At 35.3% G+C, this 13,233-nt stretch overlaps 1 protein-coding gene across 10 annotated transcripts in view; it reads left to right on the forward strand.

Annotated features, from left to right (window-relative positions):
• Nucleotides 1-13,233, forward strand: part of LOC106867691 (tumor protein p53-inducible protein 11) — a 553,124-nt gene that overhangs the window by 378,229 nt on the left and 161,662 nt on the right. The window lies entirely within an intron of this gene.

Here is a 13,233-nt window from a genome sequence, read left to right on the forward strand (position 1 = left end):
ATATATATATATATATATATATATATATATATATATATATATATATATATATATATATATCACATACATGTGTGTGTGGCATGGGTTAGATGGTTTGATTGAAACTGGTAAGTTGGAGAGCTGTACCAAGTTCTGATCTGATTTGGTAAGGTTTCTATGGCTGGATACCCTTCCTAACACCAACCATTCCAAGAGTGTAATGGGTGCTTTTTACATTACACAAGAACCAGCCACAAAGTTGTGTGTCTCAGGGGCTGAAAGTTGCGTGCCTTGTACTTATCTCTTTGATGTAAACTTTGAAGCTGAATAAAAAAAATATACATACGCTTTTATTATATATTTTATGATTTCGCTTTGCCATAGTAGAACCAATAGCCAGTTGTTAGAACTCAGTATATTCTTATGTACTGAGTTCTATTCTTTGTTTGTTCCATCAAACCTATTTACCTATCATTTTGTATGTCTGTTCAATTTTGTCTGGTCTAGAAAGTGTAGCATAGCCTAACCTTGCCTAGTTTGGCTAAGGCTGACCTAGCTTGTAGAGAAGGATACAGGTAGCTGTTTGAATCAGTTCAAATACATGCTTGGAACTTCTCTGATATGATACAAATAAAAGGCAAACCTAACTCGAACAAGATTTGAAATCAGAATATAGAGAAACATGAGTACCATAATCTACTTCTGCCACTCCATCACCACTTTGTAGTATTTAGTATCATCTCATCTCATCTCTATTCGTTGTTCTAAGTTCAAACCTTACTAGTTTCCTATTCCTTCAATCTCACTAAAATAAGTACCAGTAACATGCAAGGGTCATTTCAAATAACTCTAATACTCTTCAGTACTGAAATTGGCCCTTTGGTTGTCACTTGTTATTCATATAATTATCTAACAGGGTCTCTATGGTTATTTTCTTGAAAGGGATTTGGTGGAATCTGTTTTAGATAAAGGAAACAATTATCAGTGGCCAGGTTAGAAGTTTTGTGTAAAAATTTTGATATTCTATACACTGGTGTACCAGTTGAGCACTGGGGGTCGATGTAATCGATTTAACTACTCTTGGGCTAGAATATAAAAACTGCAGTCCACTACCAAGCCATTTTGAGCCAGTGTGGCAGAGTAGGCTCATCAAACCAGTATGATCTCAAGCTCTGATTCATGGCTTTCACATTGGACTCTGATTGATGGAGAGAACATGCTGAGGCCTTCATCCTACAGTAGACTGAACATAGAAAATCCAGTCCAATACTCTAGTGTAGTGGTTAAGACGACTGTATGGTTTACAGCAAACACAGCATCTAAATCCTGCAGGCAATTTTAGAACTTTGAAACACAGGCTTGGTTATGTGGCTTAGGAGTTCACTTATTAATCATATGACTTTGGTTTTAATCCCACTACTCTGTTATTTTCTCAAGCGTCTTCTACTATAGACCTTGGCCTACAAATATCTTGTGAAGGAATGTGATACATGAAAAATGCAAGAGCCCATTTTGTGAGTATGTGTGTGTGTGCTTGTGAATGTTAATGATCTGTGCTGCACTACAGCTGCTAATGTTGATATTTATTGTAATGTTCATTTATTCACATTGTTTTGAATTAATCTTACATCATCACATTGCTTTCAATGATGTGATTGTTTATTCTTAAAATGACCTTGTAGGGAAGGTGTGAGAGGTTGGATCTGGTGGTTTGTGTAGAATATTTGGGTTGGATATGGTTAGTTTAAATGCTAAAGGGTTAAATCATTCTGTGTCTAACGCTTTTGTATCAAAGGAAAACAGATGTCAAACAAGCAAATGCTTTAATAAATATAAAACACCAAAAAAACTAACAGTGCATGTTTTTTTTGTTTTTGTTTTTTTTTTTAGTAATTGTCCAATATGGTTACCATAAGACTTACAGCTGCTTATAGTCACATTCAATCTCTTGTCAAACAAGTTCAACGAAAGGCTAACTTTCAGTTTCATTAACTGATGACTATAAGTGAATCTGTCTCCATTCATCAGTTCATTCATTTACTAAATGTAGTACTTGGTTTTTTTTTTAAAAACAAAATCGGGGGGAGCAGGGGTGGGGTATACATTTGCTTACACCTCCATCCACCCACAGTATTTGATTGGCATATACTTTATCAAACCTAAAATGAGGAAAGGCATTGTGAAAATATTTAGAAGGGTGTAACTAAATATTCTAAAAATGTTCACTGGTTTTTCTATTATATTTAATAATAGCGTAACAGATGATATACATGATGGTGCACCCTATATGGTGAGCTCTCTAACAATTAGATTTTGATATGACATGTTCGTACACATGGTTATTGTCTTAATAGCAGATAAACACAAAACAAAAAGGGAAGGTTAAAAAAAAGGCTGAACATTTCACAAATATTATTTTACTCTATTTTCTTCTTTGGAATTCATTGCAAATAGTATTTTTCTAATCATTGTTGTATGTATATCTCTACAATTTATGCCGCTATTATCATTGACCTGACAGATTTGTTAGCATGTCAGGCAAAATGTTTAGAAGCATTTCATCCGTCTTTATGTTCTGAGTTCAAATTCCACTGAGGTTGACTTCGCCTTTCATCCATTTGGGGGGTTGATAAAATAAATACCAGTTGAGCACTGAGATTGATATAATCGACTTGCCCCCACCTTCAAACCTGCTGGCCATGTGTCAAAATCTGAAACCATTATAAGGCAGCAAGCTGGCAGAATCGTTAGGATGCCAGGCAAAATGCTTAGCATTATTACGTCCATCTTCACGTCCCGAGTTCAAATTCCACTGAGGTCGACTTTGCCTCTCATTCTTTCAGGGTTATTGAAACGCTCGAGGTTGATGTAGTCGACTAGTCTCCTCCCACAGATTTCAGGCCTTGTGCCTTTAGTAGAAAGGATTATTATTATTATTATTATTATTATTATTATTAAGGCAGTGAGCTAACAGATTCATTAGTATGCTAGGCATTTTGTCCATCTTTATGTTCTGAGATCTATTTACATTGAGGTCAAGTTTGTTACCATCCTGTCAGCATCTATAAAATAAGTACCAGTTGAGCATAGGTGTTGATGTAATTGAACTTGCCTACCTCCTTCGAAATTGCTGGCCTTGTGCCAAAATTGGAAATTAAAATTATCGTTATTGTTATTACAAATGTAGTGGGCTAGCATAATTGCTAATACATCAAGTGAAATGCCTAGTGGTATTTATTTCGACTTTACATTCTAAGTTCAAATTCTGCCAAAGTCAACTTTACCTTTCATTCTTTCAGGTTTGATAAGTTACATACTAGTTGAGCTCTGGGGTCAATATAATCTACTAGCTCCTCCCCACAAATTTCAGACCTTGTGCTTCTTGTAGAAAGGATTATTATTATTTTCATTAAAGTTAAGTGTACTTGATATTTCTCCTATTTTGCTACAAGATCTTAATATTCAAATATTTAGTCCTGACATACAAAATGCAAACAGTTTATTCATAATTATGCCATAGTTTTTTATAACAAATTATTTTAACCCTTTTGTTGCCTTTTTTCTGTTAACTCATGCTGCCTTTGTTTCAATTAATCTTTAAACTAGTGAAGTATTAACATAAAATTTTGATGGAAGATCATAATTTAGACCACTTTAAAATAGTAAATCTATATCATAGACCCTGGGTTACTGTCATGCAAAAGTATGTGTTGTTAGCATGAATTAAAAAGGGTTTTTTTTTGCAAATAAATTATTTAATAGCCAGTATACTATACTGTCTTCTTGATAGTAGTTATAAAACAATCGTCTATGGGTAGGTTTCGGTAGTAGAAGTGCTTTTAGGTTTTCAAAATGTTGGTATTGTTGAATCTAAAGAACTGTAACCTATTAATATATTTCCTGTCTTTGTAGTGCTGTTTAAAAGGATACGTATTCTCTACAGAAGAGCCTTTACTCATTACTAATAATTACAATCTTATTTCATTTTGCTGTCATTTTAGGCTGTAATTGGTTTGCCCTATCTTCTACATGATTAGTCAAACTCAAGATGGCTGTTTAGCTTCAGAGTAGGTTAGTTTTGATTAGCACTGGTTAGCAAAGCTCATATAAACTTGACACAGAAATAGCACCAACCTCCAATATCTTGAAAATGCAAGGTATTCAGCATATCAGTTTGATTTAAACGTTATCATTTAATCAACATTTTTGATATGATTTTATCCTGTCCTAAATTGTAACCCATTCAGTTTTAAAATGTTGGACTTCATGGCTTGTCTTTTGAAAATGCTAGGAAGTTGTTTCAAGTAAGATTTGACTGCTACATTAAGCAAGTCAAATAACTTCATAAATATTCCATTGCTGGCTTACTAGCTGTCTGTGAATTAGTTACATGTGGCAATTTTCTACATACTAACATTTAATATTACTGTTATTCTTTTGATTACCATATTAAATTATTGTGATTTTTGCTCGATGTAAAGGAGATAATTGGAGGGGTGGGGTCCTGTACTGGAAAATACTATCTCCTTCGTAGCATGTTAGAATTGATGAAATGTTTGTATAGTCACAATGATGAGGATGCTGATCCTGGCAATTTTGGTTCGGATGACGATGTTACTACTGATAAGGGTGATGATCAAAAGCAAGAACATGAATCAATGTTTTTTCAACCAGGGTGCTTGCAGTACATGATGATGCTACCAAAAATAGTGTCTAAGGGTGCTGGAAGATAATCATCGGAATTTCACTACCATATTCCATAAGCTTTGGTACATGGGTAAAAGGAAAACACACTTTTGAATAGGTGTGTCACAGATGAAGATATGATTTGATGAAGTGTCAGTGTATCATTGAAGAAACTAATTACATAAAAATGAACGTGATAAATGCAGACTTTATGTATAAGAAATTATACTAATTTTTACCTTATACTTGTTTTAGTTATTGAACTGCAGCCCAGATGGAGGGAGGGGGACACTATTTTGAAGGCTTTAGTTAAACAAATCGACTCCTGTACTTTTTTTAATCTACCAGTCTCTTTTGGAGAGCCACAAAGTTACAGGAACATAAACAAACCAACACCAATCTTCAGACAGTGAGGGGAACAAACATACACACACACACACTCACACTGGGTTTCTTCAGAGTTCTCATCTACCAAATTCAGTCACAAGTACATTTGGCTGACCTGGGACTGTATTAAAAGACTCTTGTCCATGCTGCTGTGCAGTGGGATTGAGCCTGAAACCACATGGTCTCAAAGTGACCTTCTTAACCACACAGCCATGTCTCACTTGTTTTATGAAATTATCTGTAAAGGCTGTGTTAATTTACTTAATTTATGATAGGAGTCACACTGTCATCAGTCTCAGTGTCATTTAGTTCTTTTCTGTTATTCAATCCTTTTTTTTATCATAGTTCTGCTGGAACTTACCACCTTTGTTTCAATTAATTTTGAAAATAACAAAAATTTAGTAAAATAACTGTCATTATGAAGTTGCTATATGAAACATAAGTTGATATGAAATTTTGATACGAGGGTTTTATTTAGATTACTTTAAAACAGGAAGTTTGTATCGTTGAACTAGGAGCAGATTGGTGCCAAAAAAAAGGCTAAGGGCAGTTCCAGAGCATTATACCCTGGAACATACTCCTAGATTCTCGGCACAGACATAGCTGTGTGGTAAGAAGTTCACTTCCCCGCCACAAGGTTCCAAGTTCAGTCTCAGTGACAGGCATCTTGGACAAGTGACATCTACTGTAACCTTGGGCCAGCCAAAGCCTTGTGAGTGGATTTTGTGATGGAAATTGAAAGAAGCATATATATATATATATATACACACACACATACACACACACACACACACACTAGCTGACATACCTGGTAATTCCCAGGAAAGCGGGTCTTATCCCTTGGTTCCATTCTCATAATTGTTTTGCTAATCTGTCATACACAGGATCTTGTTTTTAGGAATCCCCAATAAGTTATGAATACCCAAATTGTGAAGTCAGTTATGTAATATCATGAAATTAGTTACTCAATAGTAAGAATTCAAATAAAGCAGCCACGAAAAGGGCTTTAATGTCTTCTCAGAGTATATAGAACTTAGGAGGAAATACTAATAAAGTCTGTATACTAAAATCGTGAAGCATGTTACGTAATATCAGGCTAATTAGATATGAGATAATAATTCAAAGTAAATAACTCTGAAAAGGGCTTTTGTGCATTCCCAGAGAATATTACCCTCAGTGATGCTATTGTTGGAATATTCGTGAATAAGTCACTAACCAAAATAAGCGGATCTATTGTTTAGGAAAATACTATTCACTTGTTTAAGGGTTGTACTGGGTAAATTGCGAAAATAACTCTAACAGTTCAAATGCTAAGAAATAAACATACCAATTTGATTTATACCAAATGATTTAGGCAAATGAATGGGTTATTTCCCTTGGCTGTTGAAATGAAATGTATTAGATATATATAAGGATCCCTTCCAGGGGCCCTATTGTAAATTTTTTTCAACAATCTGAGTATGCCATGAGGTTTCCAGACATAAGTTCTACTCATGTGTCAAGTTTCATCAAAATCAATAAAACGATGTAGGGGGAGTTAGCTAACAACTCCACAAACACACCCACAGACAGAATTTCCCACATATGTAGTAGATTATGTAGGTAGGGTACAATTCAAGCTGTGTCCTCTTGAAGTATATCTGCTTATTCCAGTATTTAAAATCTATTATGTAGTTGTTGTCTTTGTTGCATTGATGTAAGGTACATATTACAGATGAAAATTCTCAAAATATTGCTTGCAGAGTTATTATATATCAAAACAGATTCTTGTTTTGTTATATGTATCTATACATCTATGTGTGTGTGTTTGTTAGTCCCATCACCACTGTTTGATAACTGGTATTAGTTTACACAGTTCTATATTTAAGAGTATTAGTTTGTTAACATCTTCATAACTTAGCAGTTTGGCAAAAAAGATTGATAAAATAAGTACCAGACTTAGAAAATATTAAAGTACTAGGGTCAATTTATTTGACTAAACCTTTCAAGGTGGTGCTCCAGCATGGCCACAGTCTAATAACTGAAACAGGTAAAAGATAAAAGAGAACACTAGTTTTAATATTGTCATCCTGTTTTATATTTCAGAGCAATTGTTGAGCTAATGTAACATTTGTAATTCTTTTATTCTCAAACAGTTGTCATTCTACTGTCGTATATTCTTAGAATCTAAAGTATGTGTTAGTAGTTATTTCTTTTAGGGCAAAATTATTTTGTTTTTCTGCTAGAATACAATATGAGTAACAGCTGATAACCATCTCAACTAAACAGATTTGTACACACACTCCCTCTCTGTTTCTCCTTCTCTAACCCTCCCGCACTCTCTACATATATAACACATACACTTACAGACATGTACAAAGTGTCTCCTCAGAAATAATATTTGCAATCTGTAATGATTTGGGAATTGAGTTTTGGAAAGGTAGGGGTAGGAAATGTAGAATTAATGAAATTAAATCAATAAGAAAATAAATAGATGCTTAGTGCTATGTTTGTAATATTTGATTGCATTTCACCCTCATCTCTCTCTAAACGCACACACACAGCTGTATGCATGTATGTATGTGTGTGTTTGTCAAAAGGGAGGGGGCCCAAGAAGGTGTTTATGTCTGTGTACAATTACATAGGCACCTTAACCCTATAGCATCCAGACTATTCTATCAAATGTAATGCTTATATATTAACTTTGTTTTGAATTATTCATTCATTATCTCATAGCTTCAAGATGATGATGATGATGATGTGATTGTTTATTTTTAGAATGACATTGTAGGTTACGTGTGAGAGGCCAGATCTGGTTGCTTTGAACATAAAGCAGGTAGAATATTTTGACCTGATACGGCTAGTTTAAATGCTAAAAGGTTACACAATTAGCAAAAGCATGGTTTGTATCACCAGATCAAGCTTGCTTGCGAGTAAAAGCTGACTGTATAGATATGCATATATACATACACACTCTCACATATACATCCATATGTTGGTCTTGTCAACTGAGTAGAATATGCTTCACTGAGGAGGTTGGCATTAGGAAGGGTGCACCCACTACACTCGGAGTGGTTGGCATTAGGAAGGGCATCTAGCTGTAGAAACTCTGCCAAATCAGATTGGAGCTTGGTGTAGCCATCTGGTTCACCAGTCCACAATCAAATCGTCCAACCCATGCTAGCATGGAAGGTGGACGTTAAACGATGAAGATCCAGTCATAGAAAACAAACCAAATCAGGCTAGTACCTGGTGCAGCACTCCTGCTTGCCTCCTCCTGTCAAACTGTCCAAACCATGCCAGCATGGAAATTTTATGTTAAAGAGTGATGATGAGGAATCAAAACATGTCCATTGCTTTCACCAGTTGATTAAAGAACCAGTTGATTCATTCTCATTACTTCATTTTCTATCATTTAAAAATATTTTTAGTTAAATTAATTTATTACAGCTATTTCCTTTACTGGTTGTTTATAGAATTTCGATCAGATTTTAGAGAAGGTTTTTTTTGTTCTGCTACTTGCATGAATAATCGCAGTTAATCTAAGGTTTACTGATGTGTTACATATGTGAAACCCTAACCTCTTCTGAGGTATTTTCCCACAACCGTATTTTTGCTATATGTTTATATACGTAGGTGTGTGATATATACATATACGTATGTACGTGTATGTGTGTGTGTATGTGGGTTTCTTCATGTATATTCATGCTGTCACAGTAATGCAAGCCATAGACTATAAAGGAAACAGCCACTTACACTGCTATTATTATTATTATTATTATTATTATTTTACATTTCTGTTGTTTTACATTAGCTAAGCTAAATGATGAAGCACTCTGCAGACATCAACACTTGGTTTGTTAATTTCTCACACTTTACTTAGAAACAAGGTCACCACATCTTAAATTCACCAATATGACTAAATTAGGACATGTCACTCACTACTTGGTCTCTTATTATACTTTATTATTATTATTATTATTATTAGCTGACAAAATTGAAGCACATTGGGCAACATGTTTAGCTGCATTTCATCCTTTATGTTCTGAGTTCAAGTTCTGTCAAAGTCAAGTTTACCTTTCATCCTTTCAGGGCCGATAAAATAAGTACCAGTTGAGTACTGGAGTCAATGTAATTGACTCTCCCCCTCCACCAAATTTCAGGCTTTGTGCCTATAGTAGAAAGGATTATTATTATCATTAAGGTGGCAAACTGGCAGAATTGTTAACATGCTGGGTAATGCTTGGCAGCATTTCGCCCGTCTTTACATTCTGAGTTCAAATTCCACTGAGGTTGACTTTGCATTTCATCCTTTCTGGGTCGATAAAATAAATACCAGTTGAGTACTGGGGTTGATATATTTGACTCATCCCCTTCCCCCAAAGTTGCTGGCCTTGTGCCAAAATTTGAAACTATTTTATTATTATTATTATTATTATATTATTATTATTATTATTATTATATTAGTTTTAGATTATACTGTCTCTTTTTTCCCCCTCTCTCTCTTTTAATCTGTTTGAAATAGAAATTATATATTATATACCAAAACTGATCAGGATTGCATGGGAAGGTGGGGCAGTCACGAAATGAAGACTCTGATGGTGTCTAACCTTGACTCACTTCATTGAAAGAATTCTTAAATTCATGTTAAATTCTTCTGGGAATATGATCAGACAATAGCATCCACTGAACTGAGAGAGCCCATCCCACAGTTACATGATAGCATACCCATGCTATTTACTGTCAAAGAACTCTACCTACTTACAGCCTGTGGGACAAGGATATCAAAGGTTAAAGGGTTAATCAAAAGACATGGCACTCTACCAGTAACTGTGTAATCAATCATGTGATCTCTTGCCTGGAACCAATGGTTCTGTTATTAATTGTTTGATTTATAGTCTGGTAATTGATTGTTAATTGTAGCTCTTAACTGTTTGAAAAGGTGATTATAATTAATTAATGCTTTGTGTTTTTATGCCCTGTGATGGGCACTCAAAAACTCCTGATGGAATGTAGGGGCTACATTGTATCATACTTGATACATACTTGGATACTTTTAGACTTTGGCGGAACACATCCCTCTTCAAGTTTGACCACAGTCAATTTATTCCAGAAACATCGACACAGAGACATAGTCAGAGAAGAGGATCAACTCTAGTACAAGATTGGTATTCTACTTATTAATCCTGAAAGGATGATAAGCAGTGTCTACCATGGGATTTGAACCCAGAGCATAGAGAGTCAGAATGGTTGCTGCAAAGCTATCTATCAGACTCTCAAACAACACTTCCAATTAGCTACCTTACTGTTTTTTTATTAATTATTTTGAATATAAATTACTGCAACATTAACACTGACATCTATTTCTACAAAAAGTGAAGCAACACAAACTTCACTCTCTCTCTCTGTTTCTATAATTTCTCTTCTTTGAAAAGCTTTTGAACGATTTCTAGTTTATTTCATTTTGATATGCCTATCAAAGGAGTTCCTTGGCACAATTATATATCATCGTCATACTGCCTGTGGATGCCAGTACCGCTTGATTGGCTCCCATGCCTGTGGCACGTAAAAAGCACCATCTGAGCATGGTCAGTGCCAGTGCTGCCTGACTAGCCCCCATGCCAGTGGCACGTAAAAAACACCCACTACACTCTCGGAGTGGTTGGCATTAGGAAAGGCATCCAACTGTAGAAACCCCTTGCCAGATCAGATTAGAGCCTGATGCAGCCTCCTGGCTTACCAGTCCTCAGTCACACCATCCAACCCATGCCAGCATGGAAAGCGGACGTTAAACGATGACAATGATGATCATCATCATTTAATGTCTGTGGGTTAGATGGTTTGACTACAGCCGGTAAGCCAGAGAGCTGCACCAGGTCCAGTTGACTGTTTTGGTATGATTTCTACAGCTGGATGCCCTTCCTAATACCAACCACTCTACAGAGTGTATTGGGTGTCTTTTACATGTCTCTGGCACAGGTGCCATTTTGCATGTCACTGGCATGAGTGCCTTTTATGTGTCCCCAGCATGGGTGCCTTTGGTCTTAATCATTTTCACTGTCTTTTTTTCTATTTTAATCTTCACTGACTACAAGTAGCAAGGTATAACTACCCTCTGGTACCCACAGGAGTTGGGAAATCTGGCTCTACAGCAGGTTCTAAGTACCCTATGGTACCTACAGGAATAGGGTGGACTGGTCCTGCAGGCAAGTGTAACTACTCTATGATACCTACAGGTGTTAAGATCTGTTCTTACAGTAGGGTGTAACCTACGGTACCTATAGGAGCATGGTGGAGTGGTCCTATCTGCAAGATATGAATAGTGAACTGGTCCAGCAGCAAAGAGTAATGACCCTATAGTTCTACATGAGTGAGATGCCATTTTCATGGATTTTATGTTGCTCTGGGAACAAAAAATTAACCATTTGCTTAGTTGTTTGATGTCTGAACTGTTCACCATATCACCAATGTCTAAGTAAGAGGTCACCATGTGATGCTACATTATACAATAGATAATGCACTACATTATGACATTAGGAAGGGCATCCAGCTGTAGTAACCATGCTAAAACAGACTATGAAACATGGTGCGGCCCCTGGCTTTGCCAGTTCCTGTGAAACCATCCAACCTATGCCAGCATGGAAAATGGACATTAAATGTTGATGATGATGATGGTTCTATGATGCCATGAAGTACTTCCTTTGATTTGGTTTGTGCTATGTGATTTACAGCACTTAAAGCTAAAACTGTAACCACTCTGATGAAATTCTATATTGCAGTAAACACTGCAATATAGTCAAGTAAAATATAATAGATAGTAAGTGTAGGATTTTAAATATTTATTGCTAAACAGGGAAGGTCAACCTTTGATTTTTACAGTAGGTGAAGTCATTTTCATATATTCTATTTATATTCTTTTTAGTGTTTCAGCCTTTCGTTAAATGAATAAACATCTACAATTTTGTAACTGGTTTTTAAGTAGAGAAATTTCTTGATAAAAGACTTCAAGATTGGCTAAACTAAACAATGGTAGCCTTTTTTTGATGTTCAGTTTTTTTTTGTTGTTTTTTTTTTCAAGAACATATCTTTATTTTATTGCGCATAGCTTGTTTTATATTGAAGAAACAAAGAATACCTTTCTTAGATATAGTTTGATGTCAGTTATGTTTTATTTTTTAAACTGTTGCTGATGCGATATATAGAAGTCTGTTTGTTTTCTGCAGTTAAAAGTTTATGGTTTAATGTGTGAAAAAATGTTATTTATCCATATGAGGATGCCAAATGGTATAGAATGCTATGCTACTATATATAATAGGAGCACCGATAAAATTGTTTCAATTTCCCCTTCTTGTATTTGTGTCTGTTGCTAAATTAGATATTTTGCTTCTTTTCTAAGAAAATACATCTGTGTCTTTGCACATTTATTTAACGCTTTTAAACAGTCATCATTTCTGCTTTTAGTGTTTCAACAAAAATCTTTTTTTTTTTTGATAACTTAATAAATTTTGGAATTTAGATGGTTATTGCTTATCTGTGTTTTTTCTTAAACACCATTTTGTTGCTGTGTAAAGTGGTCAGCTGGTGCAGAGATATCTGACCACATGTACAGAAAGAAACATTGTAATATTTCCTTATCTTAAAAGGGTTTTTAAAAGCTGATGCTTGGCTTTTTTTATAGTATATTTTTATGCATCTATTTTTTTGAAGGTTTGTTTTACCTACTGCTTCAACCATGAAAGGTTATTGTCTGTCAAGTAGAATGGTGGTCTTGTGTATAACCCTACCTCTAAATTCAGATTCTTTTGCTTCCTAAACTGTTGTCTTCTCAAAAGGAATTTTACCAAACACATGAACATTCCTTACCTACCATTCCAGAACCATGATGTCTTTGTAATCCGAAATCCTGTGACCTCTTTCAGAACCTCCAGGACTGATGAGAGGGAGTGGGTGTTATACTCAAACTGGGAGCCTGGCCTGAATACTTGCAACAGAGTGGGCATCACTAAAGGTAGCCATGGCATGTTAAACCAGGCCATGGGTGAAATATACCACCCTAGTAGGCAATGGTAAGCTTTATTTGAACTCAGAATCCAAAGAGTTGGAACAAATGCTGTAAAGCATCTATTCTAACATTCTTACAGTCCCATCAATCCACAACCCTGAATCCATATTTTTTATTAGCTCTCAAAAGATGGAAAGCAA

Source organism: Octopus bimaculoides, chromosome 7 (assembly GCF_001194135.2).
Source record: "Octopus bimaculoides isolate UCB-OBI-ISO-001 chromosome 7, ASM119413v2, whole genome shotgun sequence".
NCBI lineage: Eukaryota > Metazoa > Mollusca > Cephalopoda > Octopoda > Octopodidae > Octopus > Octopus bimaculoides.